The sequence below is a fragment of the Notechis scutatus genome, chromosome Z (assembly GCF_049901735.1).
Source record: "Notechis scutatus isolate UNSWTSFEM ecotype Mainland chromosome Z, rNotScu1.2, whole genome shotgun sequence".
NCBI lineage: Eukaryota > Metazoa > Chordata > Lepidosauria > Squamata > Elapidae > Notechis > Notechis scutatus.
In genome coordinates, this window is record NC_142025.1 from 130,820,062 (window position 1) to 130,830,150 (window position 10,089).

The following is a 10,089-nucleotide window of genomic DNA, read 5'->3' on the forward strand; positions in this document are numbered from 1 at the left end:
AATGGTCTAATCATCTACTACAGTGGTTGAAGAATGGAGATAATACATGGAGAGACAGTTTTAAATGTATCTGTTATATATGTAATGTTGATTTGTTAATAATTAATGTTAATTTGGATGTTCTGCATGACTTGGAGAATGAGAGAGGAATAAGTAGCAAGGAAAAATTCAAGGTAGCATCTTAAATACAATATTCTCAGTTTTAATCTGTGTGACTTTCATTTATTTGAGGATAATAAAGGGAAAAAATAAGCCACCCACTATGATGTCCATGGATTCTGTAGTTGTTATTCTTTTTCCTCTAAAAAAAAGACAGACAATAAGGGAACCAAAAATTCACAGATAGTTTTCTAGAAGAAACCATAGTAGTTTTGTAACCTTCCACAAAATTATGGTCATAGATATTAAAGGCCCAAATATTGCAGTCATATTTGAACTCTCTTAGCACTTCAACACAATAATGTGTTCCTTTGTCATAGCTCTGTATTTTTATCTTTTTCTTAACCACAGTCCCAAAAATGTGATTAAAAATAGGACTTAGGATGATGGCTCTGTCTATTTTCAGTGTTCAGCAAATCACTTTGAAATCTGAAATGTATGGAGCTCATCACAAGAAGAATATGAGTACCACCAATTTATTAGCTCAATCAATTAGATTTTGTGACCATTTCAACTTTGAGCACCATACTGAAGAATTGAGGTCTACCTCTCTGGAAAATTTCCATTCTTAAAAATCATTAACTTCTTTCAAATTTTTGAAGCTGCTATAAAATCATGCAAAACAGTCTTCCAAAAAGGATCGAAGAAAGTCCTACTGAAATCCCCAGAAGTACTTGGGCTGTTTAGGTTCACTAGAAACCAGAGAAATAGCTTCAAAATGAAAGCATACAAAACTATTCTGAGAAAAAGCACCAAGAGATATTTGGAAAACAATTTCACATTTTGTGTTTTAATGTTGTTGAGGCATATTAGCATTCTGAAGAAAAATCTTTAGAGAAGTCACAAGGTTATTTCAGGACAAGGATAAAGCAATTTAATTTCAAATAAGACATTTGTTAAAATATCATTTTTAGCTATTGGTTTTGTCTTGTTGTAGAGTCATGAAACAGAACTACCAACATATCTTGACTTTGGAATTTGCTTTAAAGGAGATCAATGACAATACCCAACTCTTACCTAACATCACGCTGGGCTTCCATATCTACAATAATGATTTCAGTGCCAGTGTTATTTATCTTGCTTCCATGGAACTTCTGTCCACAAAAGACAAATTCTTTCCAAATTACAAATGTGATGCTCAAAATAATCTGGTAGCAGTCAATGGGGGACCTAACTCTGATGTCTGCCTCAACATGGCAATGATTCTCTGCATGTACAAGATCCCACAGGTAGGCAATGTGAATATACCTTAAGTACACTGCTCAAAAAAATAAAGGGAACACAAAAATAAGACATCCTAGATCTGAATGAATGAAATATTCTTATTGAATACTTTGTTCATTACATAGTTGAATGTGCTGACAACAAAATCACACAAAAATTATCAATGGAAATCAAATTTAGCAACCCATGGAGGTCTGGATTTGGAGTTACACTCAAAATTAAAGTGGAAAAAAACACTACAGGCTGATCCAAATTTGATGTAATGTCCTTAAAACAAGTCAAAATGAGGCTCAGTAGTGTGTGTGTGGCCTCCACGTGCCTGTATGACCTCCCTACAATGCCTGGACATGCTCCTGATGAGGTGGCGGATGGTCTCCTGAAGGATCTCCTCCCACACCTGGACTAAAGCATCCCTCAACTCCTGGACAGTCTGTGGTGCAACGTGGCATTGGTGGATGGAGCGAGACATGATATCCCAGATGTGCTCAATTGGATTCAGGTCTGGGGAATGGGTGGGCCAGTCCATAGCATCAATGCCTTCGTCTTGCAGGAACTGCTGACACACTCCAGCCACATGAGGTCTAGCATTGTCTTGCATTAGGAGGAACCCAGGGCCAACCACACCAGCATATGGTCTCACAAGGGGTCAGAGGATCTCATTTCAGTACCTCTGGCGAGCACATGGAGGGCTGTGCACCCCCCTAAAGAAATGCCACCCCACACCATTACTGACCCACTGCCAAAACGGTCATGCTGGAGGATGTTGCAGGCAGCAAAATGTTCTCCACTGCATCTCCAGAACCTGTCACATCTGTCACATGTGCTCAGCATGAACCTGCTTTCATCTGTGAAGGTCACAGGGCGCCAGTGGCAAATTTGCCAATCTTGGTGTTCTCTGGCAAATGCCAAACGTCCTGCATGGTGTTGGGCTGTAAGCACAACCTCCACCTGTGGACATCAGGCCCTCATACCACCCTCATGATGTCTGTTTCTGACCGTTTGAGCAGCCACATGCACATTTGTGGCCCGCTGGAGGTCATTTTGCAGGACTCTGGCAGTGCTCCTCCTGTCCCTCCTTGCACAAAGGTGGAGGTAGCGGTCCTGATGCTGGGTTGTTGCCCTCCTACGGCCTCCTCTACGTCTCCTGATGTACTGGCCTTTCTCCTGGTAGCACCTCCATGCTCTGGGCACTACACTGACAGACACAGCAAACCTTCTTGCCACAGCTCACATTCATGTGCCATCCTGGATGAGCTGTACTACCTGAGCCACTTGTGTGGGTTGTAGACTCCATCTCATGCTACCACTAGAGTGAAAGCATTGCCAGCATTCAAAAGTGACCAAACCATCAACCAGAAAGCATAGGAACTGCGAAGTGATCTGTGGTCACCACCTGCAGAACCACTCCTTTACTGAGGATGTCTTGCTAACTGCCTATGCTTTCCACCTGTTGTCTATTCCATTTGCACAACAGCATGTGAAATTGATTGTCAGTCAGTGTTGCTACCTAAGTGGACAGTTTGATTTCACAGAAGTGTGATTGACTTGGAGTTACATTGTGTTGTTTAAGTGTTCCCTTTATTTTTTTGAGCAGTGTATTTAAAAAGGGAGAACATCTCTAAAAGTTTAGGCATTTTTCTGACCAAGTTATGAGTGAACAAAATAGAGATGAATCCAAAGATTTAACTTCAATAGAAACTCTTCATTCTGGGAAATAATTTATAGATTCCATTTTGAGTTGTCTGTCTATTTCTTCATTGAAGTAGATTGTATCATGTGAAGAGGAAGTAGACATGATCTGATAGCTACATTCATGTAAATAAATTCAGGCAACCTGGTTAATGGGAGAAGAAACGTCCTTTACACAAGAAAATGGTAAAAAAGGTAAAAAATGATGCATTAGGAGTCTTTTGTGATTTGAAACCAAATCCAGGAAAATTGAATAATACAAGAATGAAAAACAGAACCAAAGATTCATCAGCATCAGCAAAATGTATGGACAAACACTCATGCTTGTGTGTTTTTTTTTTAAATATCTTTTCTGGTGTTCTCTTTTGATTTAGCTCACGTATGGCTCTGCTCTTTTGATGAAGAAGCAAACTGAAGGAGTTTTTTTTTCAGGTGTTCCTATCTGCGGCACTCCAGTATGAGGATATTCTCAGGTTATTGCTATATTTCAGCTGGAGATGGGTTGGAGCGGTTTACCTGAATGATGTTAATGGAGAGAGATTCATACAGGAAGTGCTCCCTATGTTCTCCAAAAGCGGCATCTGCTTTGTCATCATACAAAGATTCCCACAGCTAACTTTTTCTATATTTGCTGAGCAAATGGTGAAGGAGGGCTTTGAAACATTCCTAGGTATCATGAAAAGCTCTGCAAATGTATTGATTGTACATGGTGAAATCCAGACCATCATTATTTTGAGAATGGTGCTTCACTTCTCAGAATTTGAGAACATACCAATGGTAACTAAAGTCTGGATTACGACAGCTCAAATGGATTTCACCTCAATTCCCTTCCAAAACATTTGGAATTTAGATTTCATCCATGGTGCTGTATCATTTGCAATGCACAAAAAGGAATTGTCTGGTTTCCAGAAATTTGTTCTGGACCAAAATCCTAAAGGGAAAAGAGAAGATGGTTTCATCAAAGCTTTTTGGGAACAAGCCTTTAACTGTGTGTTTCCTGTTTCTCTGGAAGACCAAAAGGGGAGCACAATCTGCACTGGGGAAGAAAAATTAGACTCTCTTCCTGCATCTGTTTTTGAAACAAGCCTGACTGCTCATAGCTACAGCATTTACAATGCTGTCCATGCTGTTGCTTATGCTCTACATGATATGCATTCAAACAAAATCAGGTTCAGATCAAGAAGAAAGGGAGGGAGATGGAAGCTTCTGAATAAGTCATTGTGGCAGGTAATGGTCTTCCAAACTGAGATAATGTATGCATACTTGTACAGCATATTTGTAAGTACAGAGTGGATATCTAGGTTAACAGTTTTCAACCTGTGGTCCCTTGGGGGGAAGGTCTCCATGAGGTCTGAAAAGGCTTGAAGAATAATTATGATTTAAACCTGCAGTTAAGTCTTGGAAGTCTTTGACCATGGTCCATGGCCCAAAAGATACTTAAAGGGTATTGTGGCCCACCAGTGGCTGGTGGAGCTGGCAGCAGAGTCAGACAGTGAGGAGGTTGGGGAGGAACCTGGGCCAGTCCTGGAGGCTGAGGAAGGCTCAGACAAAGGCTCTGCATCAGAGACAGAGATGGTGCCAGGGCAGGCTGGCAGTCATCAGCTGCCTTTAGGCTTGGACAGCAGTGAGGCGGGGGGAGCTTCTGGAATTGGCATGCACAGAGCTACCAAAAGGAAGGAACCATTAAGAACTCATGATTGACATGGGAGTAAGGCCACGGGTGGATGATGAATGGCCCCTCTCATCAGGATTAAAATAGGAGCAAAAGGAGAGGGGGCTTTTGCAGGAAACAACTCGTTCATTCGTTCTCGTGAAGATTTGTTTGTGTAACCCAGCCTTTCCCTGTCAGCACTGCATGTGGAAATATTTACCGGGCAGCTTTTCAGGATAGATAAGGTCTGACCCAATTAGTATACCTTTGCAAGACTCTTTGCCAAGCCATTGGCTGAATCTGAATGCACTAAATTCACATTATTTTTAATAAAAGAGATTTTGGCAGGACTCAGAGTTGTCTTAGTGCTTTTTGGGGAAGCTTAGGACAGAACAAGTATCAGTCATGAAGAAATGTAGAAAATCACTTATCTAGGTCATTTACTGTTTACTTTTTTAAAACATATATTAGCATTTCTTTAACTCCATAAATGTTTTCTGATTTCAGTTATACCATTACCTGAGAAGTGTTTCATTCAACAACTCTGCTGGGGAAAAGGTTTCTTTTGATGAAAATGGTTCATTAATTTGACATTGTAAATTGGGTCACTTTCCCAAACCAATCCTTTCAGAAAGTAAGAGTTGGCAAAGTAGAACCACCGGCTTTTTCTTTAAAAATATTAAACATTTATGCAGATGATATTGAATGGCCACTTAGATTCAACCATGTAAGGACTTAATTCATATTATAATAATGTAAATCATTTTCTGATGTTAAAATAAAACATTTTGTACCATATAGCCCCTGAAATAATTTTCCTGTCATTGGATAATTCTTTAATTTATCTCAAATTATCTCTCTTATTCCAGATCAGGGTTATCAAATTGCATTTCTTGGTAGGCTGGGTAAATATTCTAGTTCTCCTCTGTGAGCTGGCCAGGCGGTGGGTAGGGAGGGGAGAAGTGGGATGGACACCTCCTGTAGCACCCTGCCAGCCAAAAGGGGGATGTGGGGAACTACACAAGTCTCCCCTGTGCCCAATTTTGGTGAGCAAAGTGCTGCAGGAGGCCATCCAGGCCCCAAAATGGGGTGCTGGGGTCACACAAAGCCCCCGTGCCCAAGCCATCCAGTCTGAAAACAGGGCATGGGAGTCTTTGCATGCCCCCCACATCCCATTTTGGCTGACAGAGTGCTGCAGAAGGCCATCCAGGTGGAAAATGGGGCAAGGGGAGGCCACATACAGCCCTGCTGCACCACATTTGGCTGTCAGAGGCACTGTGGGCCTGTCCTTTGTTATTTCCAGGCTGGACCCATGGGCCAGATTTAAGCAGCCTATGGGCTGAATCCAGCCCACAGACTTTGAGTTTGACACCCCTGCTCTAGATATTCCAAGACTTTTTTCTCCACTCATTTTAGCTTCCCTATGTAAAGACTTTATTGTTTAATTTAGGGTTCAAAACATCTCTACGGGCACATAGCTAAGGGATTTTACTTGTCATATCTTAACCAAGTTCACACCACATTAGCTGGGGATGCATTTAAGGAATACCCCAAAGGTGCCTTTTTCAAGAAACAACTGAACTTTCTGGTTTTTCTTTGAAGACCTTTTGTTTCTCATCCAAGAAGCTTCTTTAGCTCATCCATGCTTCTTGGATGAGAAGCAAAACATCTTCAAGGAAAAACCAGAAAGTTCAGTTGCCTCTTGAAAAGGGCACCTTTGGGACAACCATAACCTGGATGACTGAGAATCTCCATAGATATTTAAGGAATACTTTATCAACACAATGGCAAAAATATGGGCAAATCACATTAGGGCAGCTACCTCAAATAGTTCTCAACTTATATTTGGTTGCTTCATGACTATTAGAAGTTGGAAAAGATTTCAAAAAAGCTGTTCACGATGCATCCTTGAAGTTACAACTTCTGCATTGACTCTTAGACACATGTTTGCATTCCAGGAGCTTGGCAACCAGGTTGCAAAAGCCTGGAAGTCATATGACCATAATTTGCAAGTTTTCCCCCATTTTCTAGTGAAAATGGTTGAAAAAACTCCCATTGGATACAGGTTGTCTTTAACTTACTGAAGTTTGCTTAGTGACCATTCAAAGTTACAATGGTGCTGAAAAAAGTGACTTATGACTGTTGCATATCCCCATAGTCATGTAATTTACATTCAGATGCTCAACCACTGGTTCATATTTATGATGGTTGCAGTGTCTCGGAGTCATGTGATTTCTTCTTGCAACCTTCTGATAAGCAAAGTCAATAGGGAGGCCGGATCCACTTAACAACCATGTTACCAATTTAATGACTGCAGTGATTCACTTAACAAATGTGGCAAGAAAAGTCATAAAATAAAAGGGAAAAACCCACTTAACAAAATTTTCACTTAGCAACATAAATTCTGGGCTTAATTGTGGTTGTAAATTGAGGACTACATGTATGCTATGTTCATTGACAATCACATAGTTTACTTAATCATTATATGATTCACTTTACAATCATGGTGAATTGCTTTAAGATCATTATAAAAATGGTAATGACATCAAATTTGGTTACATGGTTACATGCTTAATGACCACAAAGGCATACAACTAAAAGTCTGGACTCAATTGTAATCATAAGGCATGGTCTACCTGTAGTTTGTTCTCTCTGCCTATCATATAGGGGAAAAATAGATCTCATAATTATTAAAAATATAATATGAAACAATCAAGTAGAAATAACCTGAGAGGGTGGGCATAGTTGCCATAGACAACATCATATTTGTAAAACAGTGTAGTTACTATAAAGGTTCCCCTCACACATATGTGCTAGTCATTTCCAGCTCTGGGGGGCGATGCTAATCTCCATTACAAAGCCAAAGAGCCAGTGCTGTCCAAAGACGTCTCTGTGGTCATGTGGCTGACATGACTAAATGCCTATGGCACACGGAATGCTGTACTTTCCCACCAAAGTGGTCCCTATTTTTCTATTTTTCTACTTGCATTTTTACATGCTTTCAAACTGCTAGGTTGGCAGAAGCTGGGAGAAGTAACGGGAGCTCACTGCATTACGCGGCGATAGGGATTCGAACCACCAAACTGCCAACCTTTCTGATTAACAAGCTCAGCATCTTAGCCACTGAGACACCATATCCCCAATTACTATATTAGTAATTACTGTATCAGTCCCCAAATGCTCTTGAAAAGTTATTTTTTAACTCATTTCATAATTGTAAATCTCTTGCCTTTTAATTTTTGAACAGACATGGCCCCTTTCTCTCTGTAATGACAAATGTCATGAAGGCACCAGTAAGACAAAAATAGAAGGGAAGCCAAACTGTTATTATAATTGCCTTCCATGCACTGAAGGGAAAATTTCAAACCAGACAGGTAAGAGATATGATAAAGCAATGTTGGTTGTGAACTTCAGTCCCACAGGATCATTCAAAATGTAGGAGTGATTTTTTCCCCAAAAAATTTATTGAAATTGTGCATACTCTATAAAATTTCAGTAAAAATCTATCTACATTTCTAAATCATTCTAGATTGCTTTTACTAATGCTTTCTTTTCCAGATAGGGATGACTGTGTCAAGTGTCCAGAGGATAAATATCCAAACTATGACTAAGATGCATGCCTTCCAAAAGATATAAGCTTCTTGTCTTATGAAGAATCTCTAGGGATCAGCTTGGCCATATTTGCTCTTTCCTTCTGTTTTGTTACAGCTGTGGTACTTAAAATCTTCCTCAAGCACCAGGATACTCCCATCGTGAAGGCCAATAACCAGAACCTTACCTATACTCTCCTTATATCTCTCTTCTTCTGCTTCCTGTGTACCTTGTTATTCATTGGACGGCCTGAGAAGATACCCTGCCTCTTCCGCCAAACAGCTTTTGGCATCATCTTTACAGTGGCAGTTTCTTGTGTATTAGCCAAAACCATCATTGTGGTTCTGTCCTTCATGGCCACCAAGCCAGGATCTCAAATGAGAAAATGGGTAGGAAAAAGACTAGCAACCTACATTGTTCTTTCTAGCTCTTTTATTCAAGCCTCTATTTGTACTGTGTGGTTGTCAATCTCACCTCCGTTCCCAGATTTTGATACTCACTCAATAACTAAAAAATTTTTCTGGAATGTAATGAAGGTTCTGCTATCATATTTTATTGTGTATTGGCTTTTATGGGTATCTTGGCTGTTATCTGATTTACTCTTGCTTTCCTGGCCAGAAAGTTGCCTGACAGTTTTAATGAAGCCAAGTTTATCATTTTCAGCATGTTGTTATTTTGTGCTGTTTGGTTGTCCTTCATTCCAACCTACTTATGCAACAAGGGGAAATACATGGTAGCTGTAGAGATCTTTTCCATCTTGGCCTCTGGTGTTGGTTTATTGATTTGTATCTTTTCTCCCAAATGCTATATAATTGTTTTAAGGCTTGAGTTAAATAGCAGGGAACATCTGATGAGACGAAAAAAATAAAAAATATTACTTGTCTACATAAAAGAGGCTATAATTTAATTTAATTTTAAGAAACTGGACTTAGTCACACTAACATTTTCCATTTGCACAAACACTATCTGATTAGAATTAATCATAGATGGATTGGAAGAACCATTTTTTCTAACTTCTTCACTGGGATGTAAATTTCATAGAAATCTTGCAATAAAACACAACAATTATAAAAAAATATCTGCAGATGTTTCTATTCTTTCAGTTCCAAATACAAAATGAAATGTAATGAGTAGTTCATAGAAAATGAGTATTTTTCCCAATTCTAGTAATAAATTGCAAATTGTTAGATGTATAGTGCTTTAAAGTGAGGATGGAAGGCTAATTTAGTGTAGTGGTTAAAAGCACTGGAAAAGAAACTGGGTGATTGTGAATTGTAGTCCTGCCATAAGTAGAAGGCTCACTGGGTCACTTTGGAGAAGTCACTCCTTCTCAACCAAGGGAAGGAGACAAAAGAAAGCCATTTCAAAAAAAAAAAAAACCTTGACTACAAATTTTTATTGAGTTGTCTGTATTGTTGCCACGAATCAAGACTGGCTCAAAGGCACTTGTATGCTTGTAGACATAAGAAATTCACACAAACACACACACAATTAAAGATGCTGATCTTGCCCCAGCTCCTGGCCACCTAACAGTTTGAAAGCATAAAAATGTTAGTAAATAAATGGCAGCCTCTTCAGTTATGCTGGCCACATGGCCATGTAACATGGAAAAGATCTTCAGGCAATACTGACTCCCTTAGCTAAGAAATGGAGACGAGCCCTTTGGTGGTTGATTTCTGTGAGTGGCAGCCTTCCCTTACTGGTGTTTTGTGATTTGGCTTGATCATAGTTCCCAGTTGAAACTATATTTTATTCCTTATACTATGTCCATCTTC

The 10,089-nt window shown here is 39.6% G+C and overlaps 1 pseudogene; it reads left to right on the forward strand.

The window, feature by feature from the left end:
* Positions 1 to 1,100: 1,100 nt before the first annotated feature.
* On the forward strand, positions 1,101 to 9,182 carry LOC113427499 (vomeronasal type-2 receptor 26-like; annotated as a pseudogene).
* Positions 9,183 to 10,089: the final 907 nt, after the last annotated feature.